Genomic DNA, 14,538 nt, shown 5'->3' with positions numbered 1-14,538 from the left:
TCACCGGCTTTTGTTTCAGTCCCACCTTCGTATCGGTCGTTTCGGGAGCGGACCGGCCCGTTTCCCGCTCTGGACTGTTCGAACCCCAAAACGGTCCAAGGCGGAACTCTGGCCACCTCGAGTAGCATTTCTCGAGAAAGCTCTAAAAAGCATTACCGGGATTGCATTCGAACTGGTAATAATCTAAACAAAACAGAGAACAAAAGTGAAAATTCCAGTCATGGTCCTAATCCGGTTGTATTAAGAGCGGCCGGCAGTTCGGGTGGCTACATTCTCACCTTGCTGGCGCTTCGTCTTGATTTAATTTGGGCCGTCCCGGTTATTGAAAGTCAGTGCCTTGATTCGATTTAAGCAGTCCCCCTCGTTATATCGACGACATAATTATCTTTGCCTTAATCCGTCTCCCTCCCGGGGTGCCTCTGGACCCTCGCAGAGCAGTAGACCCGGCCGAGAGAGAGAGAGAGAGAGGAAAAAAACTAGATGCTGTATTGGTGCGATTACTGAATACATGAATCGCCAAGAGACTCAAATAAGGTTAGGACAAAGCTGTTTGTTAGGCGTGATTATTGTCGTCGATGCCCGGATGCTGCGCGTCTAGTTGAGTTTGCGGCTCTCCTCTCGCATACTTCGGCCCGTTTCAGCCCGCAATCGACTTAAAAATCGGTAAATAAAAATTGTCCGACCTCCCAATTCTTAGCGCTCGTCTTCCAGATTTAATTCGGATAAACGCGGCTCACGGAATTTATAATAAATGGAAGAGGACTTAATGAAACTACAATCGATATTCGATGTTGGCAGGGCTTATTACATTAAATTAGACGCTTTATTTATTTAATACACGCTGGGAAGAAGTTCCTGTTGGTCCCGCGCGCAACCCTCTCCACTTTCTAATTGCGTTCCCCCGTCTTACGGAATTGCCCATCGACGACAATTTTTGTTGCTTATCAATTATTAAAACTTAAATTCGCCGCATTTAACTTATCGCCGGGCGACGATTTTGCTCTACCTAGCGATGTCGCTTCTACTTAACGTTTACTCGTTACCTGTGCAAATGAGATGACATAAGTGGTGACGTCATTAAAACACGCGAATGAAGAAAGGCCTTTAATAGTGACAGAAACTGGCAGAATTGCCTTGTTTATATAGGCCAATTCATTAATACGTCACGTTTGACGTAAGAAGACGAAAAGTAAATTAAAATTTTATTATTATTATTTTTTATACGAATAAAACCACTCGTTTCTCATCAGTAATTGTAAAATTAGCAATTATAATAGGAAATCAAAATTATAAAATTGTTTAAAAACTGATTTATTTGTTCGATTATTGGTAGAATTACTTTAATATTTGAGTATATATTCTTATTTTTTAGCGCTTTATATATATATATATATATTATTATAATGAGCAAATATTTTATAAAGTTTATTTTTTAACGCCATTTTTTTCTTGGTAAGGATCATGTAAATTTAAGTAGAGACATGCGTGAATGAGTTAACAGTTATACAAGCAAAATCGGATTATTTAATTGATTTTTATTAAATTATTTTTAATTAAAAAAATACTTTTAAAAAGTGTCCCATTAGAGGCCATCAATTAACAAAATTAGGTTTATTAGTTAAAGAAAATCTCTTTTTAATCAACTTTTTACTGATTTTTCCTTTGACAGAACATTTTCAAACTTTATTTATTAGATGTATTTAATTATACATTTCTTAATTTAATTTAATTAACGTAATTATTATTTTAATTGTAATTTATCTATATTAAAAATAGAAAAATGCGGCTAAAAGCGTGAGAAATAAATGCCGCATTTACAGTGTTATAGAACTAATATTATTGCGATGTTTTAATTTTTTTTTTAAATGAATTTTTCAAATTAAAATTGAATACAATATTAGCAGAAAAACATTTGTTGCGCGTTATCGTTGATTTATTTTTATAAAACGTTTTAGAATTTAGTAAGATCGCAGCTTTCACTTTCTATGAAGCGGCCGTGAGAAAGAGAGGAGAGAATAAAAAAGAGTTCAATCCACAATAACAAATCGCTGAGGTTTTGCGGTAGCTTTTAGACTAACAGATTCACTTCCTCGGGGCATATGGTGCAAATAGTATCTTCTTTTTTTCCTCTCGTCCGCTGCTAGTCCAAGCATCGTGTCACACTCAACTGCAGACTCCTTCCGTCAAGATAAACAACTGACTGTCCGATCTGGGTTGTCCATACCGAGTTAACAAGTCGAACAGCTTCCAGCAGTCTCCCTACATGCAGTAAATGAGTCTGAATTGAAGCACTGACGATAAGAAGGGATCCACTGGGGTGAAGGAGAGACTAATGGAAAAGGGGAGACGTATTAATTCCCACTTTCTAGGCAGAAGTGATCAAAATTGCGATTTGGATCGTCTCCAAATATTTATACTGATGACATAATAAAAGTGTTTGTTTTACTTCTCTTAAAATCATCCGCAAGCAATCAAATCATCGTTTTCGTTAGGTTTCTAAAGACCATTTTCGTACTTAACGATATAAAACTGGTAAAAATATACATTTATTTACGAGAAATCTTTATCCGGTAATTATATTTGAAAATCTTAATACATTTATTTCGTATAATAAATAAGAAATGATTTAACTTTATGCATCTGCAAATGAATTCATACAAATGCATTTGGAATAAATAATAATATTCCTGAGTAACTCGATAACTATAAGAGATATAGATTCTTATAAGAACATAAATGTTTAATCTGGCTCTTACATCGAAACGGGTCAATAGCCAAAAACGATCGGATCGAGAGCTTGTTGCTGTGTCGACTTCCTCCAATAGGAATGCGCTCAATTGGAGATTGAAGGAGTCCGGAGTACATCTTCAATACGTTGTATCTAAAAGATTTCTGTTCAGTTTCGGGAATTGTGTAAATAGAGTGAGAAACAAGTGGTGGAGAAATTTGGCTTGAGGGTGACATAAAATTTGATTTTGTTTGGAATATGAGTCGATGGTACAACTGAATGACAGCTGCTTGTGGTGATTCTGTTCTCCAGATTGGTTTTTTTTTTCTATTTTCTTTTTATTTTATTAAAGTATTTTTCTACTTTTGCATTTCGATTTTAATTACTTATTTCGAGATATGTTAAAAAATCACAACAAGTATTAACTAATAGTAAATCTGCCAGTTCCATTTATCAAGCTGCAGTTAGTCTGATTGACGGAGTGTCTACCGTTCCCTCATCGCTCTTCTTCTCTCCCTCCGTTAACCCCCTGGCGCGAACACTTTTTGTTGTCTTGGCAAGGGGGAAAAAAACTGTAATCATCCAGGGAGGAGGGTGAGTCTTGTTCCGACAAGTACATCTTTATAAGGTAATCGTGTTAGGACACTGATAAATGTTTCTCTCTCGCAGGGGCAAAGTCTGACTTTACACTTTAAATCGTTTTGCCTTAAAACCGTAGGCTTCTACCGAGAGTGCATTTCCTTTAATAAAGTCTACTAATAGCGAACTGCCAGACGTTCGCATCTCAGTCGCTTTCCTGCTTGACGGATCATCTCGACTAAAGATAGTCTACTGGATATAAACGGTGTTAGATGTAATCTAGAAGCAGTAGTTTCTAGATGTAATCTAGAAACTACTGCTTCTACATCTAGTTACCAGCTTCGTAAAATCAAAAAGATCAAATTCGATCGTCGATAAAAATACTCCTAGCAACGGCTCGATCTTAATTTAATTTAAAAATTCTGTATAATTACTTAAGTGAACAATGTATATTTAAAAGGTAGAAAAACCCGACTATAATAACTTTAAAGAGAATTATCTTAGCTCTACTTCTAATTAAATAAATTACTGTTGCTTCAATCGGAAAAATCGAGAAGAGTGCATTCATGGAAAGCTTTGGACCCTTTCCAGATTCGGCATTAGATGTTGCTGTTTGCTAACCATGAAAGAGACACTAATTGAACAGAGGACGTGGGAAGGGAAATTCAACTACTTTCACCGCCACCCAAGTAAAATTCCTTTCTACTTCATACTTAGATCTAATTAATCTCTCGCTTGTCTTAAGAGCCTACTGACTTTTCTTACGGATAATCACCGAGCGAAATACATCATAACTGTATAATTACCGAAAGCAGTTTTTGTTTCGAATTTGCGTGTGGCTAGAGGGACACCACGACACTTTAGAATCTATTCGGGCAAACTTAGCTATTCCCTTCTATTAAAAGTAATTTTTATCAATTTTACAGGAATAGGATAATAGGAAAAATTGTACTTGGAAAACTCTTTAACAAAGAAATCAATGTTATGACAATTTAATGTAATTGTTATTGTCATTTGTTTCCTGCAACATCCTCTCTCTTCTCTCTGCTGACTAATAACTGATGCTATTCGGACTTGGCCCATTATTCAGACATCAAACCTCGTTGACCCATTAAGTTATCAGATATCCTTTATAGTAGTACGTTGGTAATTTCCTTTATTGATATAAGCACGTTCGGCACTTCCTAATATTGTGTTTCTTCTCCTTACCAGAAGAAAGAATTATAAGAAATATTTAATGAAATAAGACGCGGGCATCCATCACGAAAAGGGAGAGATTTCCTTTCGGAAAAGAACATGAAATTTCAAAAAATATTTTTGACTTTATGCCAAAGAGAATAGGTTGAAAAGAGAAAACAATTAAACACCGACATTGTTTTATCTTTCGTGAAATTAGATGTTGGGAATAGTTCTTTCGTCTTTCCTTTTTTTTTCTTATGAAAATTGAAAAAAAAAATTAACTCGAATTACTCCAAATGGCCACATCACAGATAAAGAAAGAAATTTATTTTTATTTTTAAAATTTTTTACCGTAAAAAATTATATTAATTTACTTAAAATAAATAAATAAAAATACATTTTGAACATTTTCCATATTTTTTCTTTAGTTTACAGTATTTTTTAAGCAATTCACTAACTTATTTAATTAGTTATTTTATACATAGTAAAAGTTATCTGTAATAATTTCTTTTTAATTTGTTATGTAATTTAAAATAAATAACATTATCGGTAACTTAATAACTCGAAAGCATCCAAGCATCGATTTACTCTACATTCTGTAAAAATTACAATAGGAATTTTGATCATGGTTTTGAAAAAGGTGAAATTTATGGCTATCAATCCTCAAACCGAGCATCATTTTTTCTTTGAAAATTTTTACTTGCGGTTAGAATTGTGTAAAATCATCCCTTTATAGAACACGATTTGGAAAACTATAGATTTTATGTCAGAAACATACAAAGGATAATATTTTAAAATCTAGAAAAGAGAATTTTCCTTTTTATAAAACTCTATAGATTTTTTACATAAATCTTATTCAACTCAGATAAAACTATTTATAAAACATTCACGTCATTAGACATATATAAAACTCTTTCTGCCCTGTGGGGCTTTATAGAAACTGGCTCATTTATGAGCTCTCACCGGACATGACACCTCCTAAAAAATTCCTGAGGTTTTCGACCCGTCCAGAGTTTCCCAGAGAGGGAGGCTACCACCTTTACCTATCGGCTTAACTGCTCGATACTATTAGTCTATTAAAATATATAACTAGAATATAATTTTAAAAAATTGATTTGACTTTAACAAAAACATTTCTCGCTTCTATCTTAAAAATAAATGAATAATTACAAGTTTCAGCGATGAAAATTATGTAGGGTAGATGTACCAGTTTTGGCCAGTGTAGTACCAGTTCTGGCCAGAAAACAAATTTAACTTAAAAATATAATCACAAATGAAACAAACTTTTATTGTTAACTATGTGAACAGTTAACAATAAAAGTTTGTTTCATTGGACAGATTTGAATATGTGGTTATTATATTTTTAAGTTAAATTTGTTTTCTGGCCAGAACTGGTACATCTACCCTATAATTGAACAAACTGTTCAAAGTTGTATTTATTCGCAGTAACAGAGTTTGATTTATCCCGGAATTAATTTTTTAATTACAGAATTTGTTGTAATTTCATCGATTCAATCTGTGTATTGTAGTACAGAGAAATCGAAATTCTACTCCGTTTATATTAGGTTATAGGCCTAGCTTATTCCCTGATTTATCAAAGTTTTGATTAAAAAAAAAAAGAATGTTTGATAGTGAAAAAAGGTAAAGAGAACTTCATACTTTTTTTATGAATTAGGTTTATGTGTATCTTTTGCTTATATTTAAAAAAAATGTTTAGTATTTTTTAATCGAGCCATTTGTTTACTCTGACTGGATTTTGTTGCTATTGTCAGGAAAGTTTCATCGAGTGAAAAACTTCATTTAAGACGAAAGAGAGGAAAGAGATAGATGAAAAAGTTTCAAATTGCTTTAAAATAAACGTTAGTTCTCCGAATGGAAGAAATCAAATCGTCGACTGCCAATTCGAAATTATTCTTTCTGTTTCCTATCATCTGTAACTAACTGAAGGAGAAAAAGAAGCAGACAGACAGACACATGGCATTTCATTCCATAAGAAAATTTGCAGTAGTTTATCAGTAGTGACAAAAATAATGACTGGCAAAAAGCCAATTTTGCGCGGTTGAAAAATTTTTTCTGCAATTTTAATACCAAGAGATTGAAGTCGTAGCGTAATTAAGACAGTCAAAATGCCGAGTTTCGGTATTCTACAAAACTTACTACTGTATTTTAAGTAAAGGGAAAGAAAGAAGACAAGCTACAGGTAAAGGGGAGGAAAAAATAATAAGTTACATCGAGCAGGATTTTTTTTTAAGCAGGGGACACCAGAATCTCGGAAAACATTGGCTGATGATGGCTTGTGCCGCTCGTTCCATCACAACCTTTACGATGTCGTAAAAGAAGTTGCAATGCGAACAGACAACCCTTTACGACGTCTCTGACTTCCCAAGTAGACCTTTCTATAAATCGCACTTCTTGTTCAATGGCCCGATTGCGCTTTTAACGCCCTCTATCGAAAACTGGCCAAACTAGCATCCTGATTCGATTTTCTTATTTCTTCCCTATTTAATTCGCTTTTAAATGCCAATCCTCTCCGTAAATCGGCTTAATGGAAGGTTTATACTTTAGAAATTCGAAACCCGGCGGGAAAAGAAAGAAAGGAAATTGTACTCCCGATTTCATGCCAAATTGGTAGTAAACACTGGTGCGTCGGAAAGAATACGGAAGAAGATGACAGCAGTGATTTTAACGCCTCCTGGTGTCAAGTCCACTAATTACGGCATGACTGGAATTGACACTCTGATGCGAATGGTGCGCCCTCTCACGGACCATTTCGCACCAAGTGAAGCGTGTAACTGTCTGCCTGATCGGCTATCGTTCGAGTTTTAAGTGTTCTTCCCTCACGCTTGTCTTGTCATTTCGCCACTCCCGCAAATATGATCTGTCATTCGATGTAAACTGGCCATTTTCTAATATTGATGAGCTCTATCGCTAATTTTCAAGAGCGTTTTTATACGCTACTCCAGAAGGAAATAGCAATTCGGTTTAGCATCACCAGACCCGAATCTAACAGCTTTAAAAGTGGAATAAGAAAGAGCAAGAAAAGGGGGGGGGAAGAGCGAAGCGCACTAGGAAATGGAAAGAATAAACATTTTAAATGGGAAAACATATCCACAAAACCGATTTGGTGTTTGAAAAACAAACAAATGCGGCATTTTGAACTGGATGCTACCTATTACACCCTCCCATTAAAAAGACCTAAAACGCTGGCATCGGCACCGCCACCATCCCAAACCCATTTACTACGGTGGTATTTTAGTGCCAATTTCCGCACCATTGCCCCACTGGTACAAAAGCAGCCCTGCTGCAAGTCCGATGCTGGACAGCTTGTGCCGGAGTGATAGATGGAACGTGTGATGCGGTTCGGTCCGGACCAAGACTTGGACCAGCAGTTTTTACGCCACACTGATCCCCTTCTATGCCTAATTGCCACTTCGCAGTAACCTCTTAGCGGCATTTCTTCGTTTTTAAGCTTCCTCTCTTTTATTAACAGAAAAACTCTTCGTCCTTTTCTATTCTGGAATGTCCGAAAATTGATCCGGATTGTTCATCGATCCAACAGAATCTTCAATAGTTTCTATATGAAATACATCGATGAGCCGCTTACTGAAAAATTCGGTGTTAAAATAGACATCGGAAATTACCGGAAATCAAATTACGGCGCGGAAAATAAACGAGTGAGCATTAATTGAATTAGGTGTAGGTCCATCGATCGGGTAATTAGGAGGAGATTTTCGCGTCTTAAATCCTAATTTCTGATAAGAACTGTTTCGATGAAGCAAGGAGGTGTCCACCACGTATACAACCCTTAATTTTGACAGGTGGTGTCGAATTACTCTCTCAGTTTCGATACTTGTGAATATCGAAACGTGGTCTTGTGTAACCGGCATCACCGTTTTTGGGGTGATGTTCCTGAATTCTGCCGGGATGACGTCAGACTGTCTAATGCGCCTCATCGTTCAGAAGAGGTGGAGTGTCAAAGCGACCGATGGCGTTACTTTAATGGCTTATTGCGAGAATGACAAAGTTTGTTTGGTGACACGTTAAGGTATCGATGCCAAATGTCATTAAAGATCCTATCATCTGTCTTCTATTTCTGATAAATAAAAATGCTTTAAATGTCAGGATATCGCTTCGCATTCCCTTTTCCATATTAATCTCTTTCTACGTAGATCTATATATAAAAAAACGAAGCTTTCTATCATTTATTTTACGATATTTCTTTTGCCTAAATCTTAAAATATATACAGTACATATTAAAATATTAAAACAGGCTTTAAATTTTCTTCTAATTTAAAAATTAAACTGTAAATTATTTGTTTAAATTGCGCCGTATTCGAATGAAGTAAAATTTTATTTTATTTTATTTTTTCACTTATTATTTTTATCGAAATCGCCGGAGAAACAATTTTAGAATTATTTATAAATTAATTTTAATTTTTTCTAAAAGAAAAAATTAAAAATTGAATGCTTAAAACGGATCAAATCTCGTCTATAAATAAGGTTAAGAGAGAGCGCAACCACATAGCAAACTGAAAAATTAAAGCCTTTATGAGACTTTTAAGAAATAAAAGACTTTATCCTTCTAAGCGGACCGAAAGTATAAGTAATTATTTCCGAATGAATGTTATTTGTTGACGATTTCATGCATCAAAAGTCGTAAAACAGACAGAGCAGAAAATTATTGATTAAAATTTAAATTGGAAGAAGCCGCGCAAATTAGGTTAAAACCAAATTGAAATATTCGTTTACATATCGTAGCGGAGATCTTTACGTTGACGCTTTTTTTCCTACCCGTTAAAAAATCCAAGAAAAGTTCTGTATAAGGAATGTATCGCCATAAGTTAATAATAAATAAACTGGTGGACTATCGCTGGTTGTTTGCCGATCACGTGATTCAGATAGAATAGACATTTTACTTCGTTACGATGGTCTCATCTGTTTAAATAATAAAATATTCTCTCTTTACCTTATTTCTACTTTTATTTTCTCGGCATTTTTGTTCGGATAAACAGAATATTTTTTCTCCAATTGATTTTCCTTATGGAGAAAAATTCCCGAATTGAAAAATGCTTCGGTATTTTCGAGATTAGAAATGAATTTTCACATAAATCGAATTCTTACACGTCAATGAAACTATATTATAAAATTTCACTGCTCTTTTCGAAATATAAAATAAAATTATTATTTTTTTTTTCCTTTTTTTTTTTGATCAAGCAGAATTTCAAAATTTTTCCTCCCAAAGAAAATATTTTGGGCTTTCAATCTTCGACTATTAAATTAAAATATTTTGAGAAAAATATCGATAAAAAAAAAAATGAAATAAAAATAAAAGTCGTGTAGTTGCTCTAACACATTTTCGCCCCAATAATCATTATCTGAAAATATTTGAACAGAAGTTTGGCCAGAAAAATCATTATCCATCATGGCTCTGGCTAGGTAACACGCCACGATCTTTGCTGATGTCTGATTCTATTTATTTTCAATATGAGCCACGGGAATAAAATCAAAAATAATCCATAAAAACAATTTTATAATATCTTCAGAGAAAAGGATTAATCGATTTTTAAATTAATCTTTCTATTTTTTTTTTTTAAATGTAAATTATAATGTCTACGGCATGAAAACTTAACCGTCTCTTAAAATTTTACTTTAACAGATTAAAAGAATTGTGTAAAGCGAAGGAAAATACATTAAAAGTAATCACGTATTCTATATATATATATGAAAATTAGTAATTGTAAAGAGTTCCTTGTAAATTACTAATTGATTTTACGTGCTTCTGTACGGCCGTTGTTCAAATTTCTATCGTTTTAATAGAGTAAATATAAAAATAAAAGCCACGGGATCGGCTCTTAAAAAAAGAACTTTATAATTTAAATCGATATCTGTTCAGTTCTAAAGTTAATTAAATAGAATTTCCAACCGAACTCATTTTGTCGTTCTTCATTAAAATTTATATTAATTTAATGCCGCTACATCACGGGGTAGACTTAACTAATTTTCCGCTCTGTCAAACGAATTTACAAATTTAACAAAGGACCATTTAAATTTCTCGATAAAATTTCGCTTTTGTTTCCTTCGTTTGAGCAATTTTCTAGGTAAAATCATGATAGATAAGTGGAGAAATTCCGAGGGAATCGCACTCGGGACAGACTTGTGCCATTTCTGTCGTGGCCGGATATTTCTGTTTTTTTTCCAGAAATAATTTGTCTGTGGGTAGAAATTAAACAATTTCGAAATGAAACAAATAAAAATAAGTTGAAAAGTGCAAGGGAAGAAGAAGAAAGGAAGAAAAATAAAAAAAAAAAAAAAAAAAAGGAAGAAGGAAAGAAGAAAAGTTGACGTGGCAGGCAGAAGAGGAGAAGCGGCGCAGACGGAGAACCAGTCATTAAGTTATTAATAAGACACACACCATTTAAATTACAAATAAACGCAGTAATCCAATAAAGCTGATGAGGGTAGGTACAAGCGAGAGTGGAGAAAGCTGCTGGGCAGGGGAGACGCAGAAATTGATGAACAAACAAAACCCGTTGGTGTATTTGTTGACAAACAAAGTCCAATTACCGCTAAAATAATTACCTCATTTGTCTGGGCGCTAGGGCTCAGCTTGGTTAGTTCTAATGAAATCACAGGCGAGGCATTCGCCGGCGGAACAGGGGGGAACATTGTCCCGTTAGCCGTGGGGAATGTAATGCTCGGCACCTGACTTAGGGTGTGCAAAGAGTGCAGCCTTAAATCTAATGGTCAGATCTTTATTAATCCAATTTTGATCAAGCTGCTGAAATTATGTTGCCATTTAAAACAAACAACGAAGACGGCGCCTAACTCAGTTATATCTACCTTCTGGTAATCCGGAATCGTCCGGCGGAAAATTCCTAGATGAAGCGGCGCGATACAGATAAAAAGGTTATATAGATACGTATATATTCTCTCTTTCCAACTCCTTCAATCCCCTCTTATTCACCCAAATGCCTGCAGCTGACATTCGCCAAATACGCAGACCTAATCAAATTTGGACACGACTTAAAGGCGGTCCTCTTTCCCCTTTTTCTCTCTTTTTTTTTAGAATTATAATTCTTGTTTTTTTGTTTTTCTTTTCTTCAACTTTTTCCATTAATTTTCGTCCGGCAAAATCCACCTGATACACGACAAGAACAATGCATTTTATTTAGTAAACGCGGTCGATGGGCCATCGAATATGGATGTTGATCAGTCTCTTTTTTCCTGCATTTTAAGAAGCTTAATAGGCAGTTGGCCTCTTACCACCGTAAACTTCTCTATAGGAAATCGTTCCTACGCTTCTCTTTCCTGGCAAAATACATTCAAAAATCCAACTCCCATTAGAATTCCTTAATCGAATTAAAATCTTAATAACATTAATAAATTTTTATTATAATCGAGATTACTTTAAAACTCCTACGTCTTGTACCGGTACTTTTTGCCGCTTTATTTAAATGATTATTAAACTTTTAATGCGGTTTTCTAAAATATTTCCTGTCGCAAACGAAGAATTTACACTCGAAAAATAGCCTTAAATGCTAATTCTAAATTTATGAAACACACTGAAGAGATTTTAACATTATACATGAGATGAATAATCTTTATTTTCAATTGGAACTTTTCTGCCTATTTTCCTAATAATCATTTTTCCCCCCGCATTCGGTCATGTTGATAAATCCTCCTTACTAATATATAGCAACTTATTTATTCATGAAAAATAAAGGAATTATTACTCTAACATGATATAAAGCACCATAAATATCGTCGAGTTCGCAGTCTTTATATGATTTGTATATATTATATTCTCTCGATTTACACTTTACTTTTAAATTTAAATAGAGCAGCAATTTGGAAATGAAGGCGATTTGTTATTCATCTTTTCAAGCTTTATACATGCAATCGTAAAAATAAAATTGAACGTGATTATGTTGAAAAAAATAAATAAATCAATCATTTTTAAATATTTTAAACGGGTGAATATAAATCTGGGTTATATTCTCTCACATTTTAACATATTTCACTTGCGATTTTACGGATAAAATCATTAAAAATAAGTTCTAAATTTTTCTACATTTGTTAATAAACATCTCTTAATTGTAAAACACGCGCCTTTTAATAGAAAAATTTCGTAACAAGTCATTGTATTTATATTATTAATTTAACTAAATAATTACAGTTTATTTGTTTATTAAAATTTCATTTTTGATTTTCCGTCAGGAACTTCATTAAATTAAATTTCTCCCTCAAATATATTCAGCAAATTCTTTTGGCTGAAGGGCTAAAACGTCTGTAACTTGGGAAATAGGATTCCTTTATCCTTCTTTCCAGAGGTAACAATTTATTTGGCGGAACAAATTCTGCAGCTTATGCAAATAGCTAACATTTAAGTATTGATTTTCTTCTAAAACAAAATGCTAAAGTGTGCTTTGAACTTATTTTCCTATATTTCATTTCCTGTGTTACAATATTTTTATCCTACGAATATCCTAAAAAAAATCTCACCTGTTAGTCGACAATACGTGCGGTACAGTATGCTGTTATTAATGGAGAGAGGGCGGGTATGTTAGAAAATTGTTAGAAAATAATAAAATTTTACAATAATTACAAGTTTTTCCCTCTCTTACTACATAAATGATTAATTTGTAACGTGAAGTGAGGCCTGGCCAAATGACTATGCACAATAAAGTAGACCCTCCATATAAATGAGCCTGACAGTCAACTGATTTTCATATTAATAATATAAATTTACACCTTTACTAAATTTTTTCCGAATAAATTTAAATTTTTTAACGTCTTAAATATAGGAGAGAAACACATATTTCATACTGAAGTGCAATTAATATTCATATATTTCTAATGACGTATTCTACAGTATAATGAAACTATTTTTTCTATGTTTATCGCTAATTTTTTAAGATATTTATTTTTAAAGTAAGGGAAAATAAAGTAGATTGGCTCAGTTAGATTTGTTTTGTTTTACTTTGGAAATTATAGAGAAGAGCGCCGTTAAAATAGCTTGTAAATCAAACAGAAGGTTCGGAGTACTAAATTATAAATTATATGTGAAAAATATTATAGAAAATTATAAGTTTATAATTAAAAATATGTTTGTACTTAATTAAATTATATATTGAAAATTCTGTCTCAGTGTAACAAATGCGCATTTGGCCCGTCAATCTTATCCCGCATATCGTTATTTTAATTACTAAAGATATTGTTCGCAATTAAGGTAAATTATAAAAATATAATCTCCATTATCTCCTGTCTAATTTATCAAAAAAAAAAAAAAAATTAACGACGAATATAAAATTCATCGGCATATTCTACGTCTAGAAATTCGAGTTTTTTTGTTACATAAGTTTTCGTACTTTAATAAATTGTCGTTTTATATTAAATTTTGAAAAAAGATAGACAGATTTTAGACATCGCATGTCACGCGACGGTCGTGAATTACGTCATCGAAAATCAAGTGACATCGAAAAGCTGCACAAATCATTAAAGACTACGTGTTTTTTGAGGTGTAGGTTTCATTCGCTCAATGAAAACTTCTATAATTTATAACTATAATTAGAGAATAATACTGTAAACGAATATATTTTTAAAATAATAATTATTATCTTTCTTATTTTTAATGTAAATACTGTAGTTTTATTTAATTTTTTTGAAGGCCGAAGAAGACTGTACGTGCGCAAAATCCAAAGAAATTTTGAGTTTTACCAATAAAATACGCTTAAAACTTTATCTATTAAATGTTGTTGTAACGTATTGTATATTTATTTTATTTTATTAAACATATATTTACAATCAGGCGCGGATTGAGAGTGAAGGCACCGGAGAATGTCATCGTCTTTCCGAAAATATAGGCTTTTACCAATCGTTTAATATACTCACAAACACTTTTATATAACCGCTTTGTTTATTTTTTTAATTAAAATTATCTTTTAAAGCTGATAATTAATCAAAATAGAAATAGAAATATCTTTAGAAGGATGTTAAGATAGCAATATAATTACTCGAATTATGGTGCCCTTCCTGTCGTTTATTTCTGTATT

This window comes from Centruroides vittatus, unplaced genomic scaffold, assembly GCF_030686945.1.
Source record: "Centruroides vittatus isolate TY-2023 unplaced genomic scaffold, ASM3068694v2 scaffold_435, whole genome shotgun sequence".
Lineage (NCBI taxonomy): Eukaryota > Metazoa > Arthropoda > Arachnida > Scorpiones > Buthidae > Centruroides > Centruroides vittatus.
Note: the sequence above shows the minus strand (reverse complement) of the source record.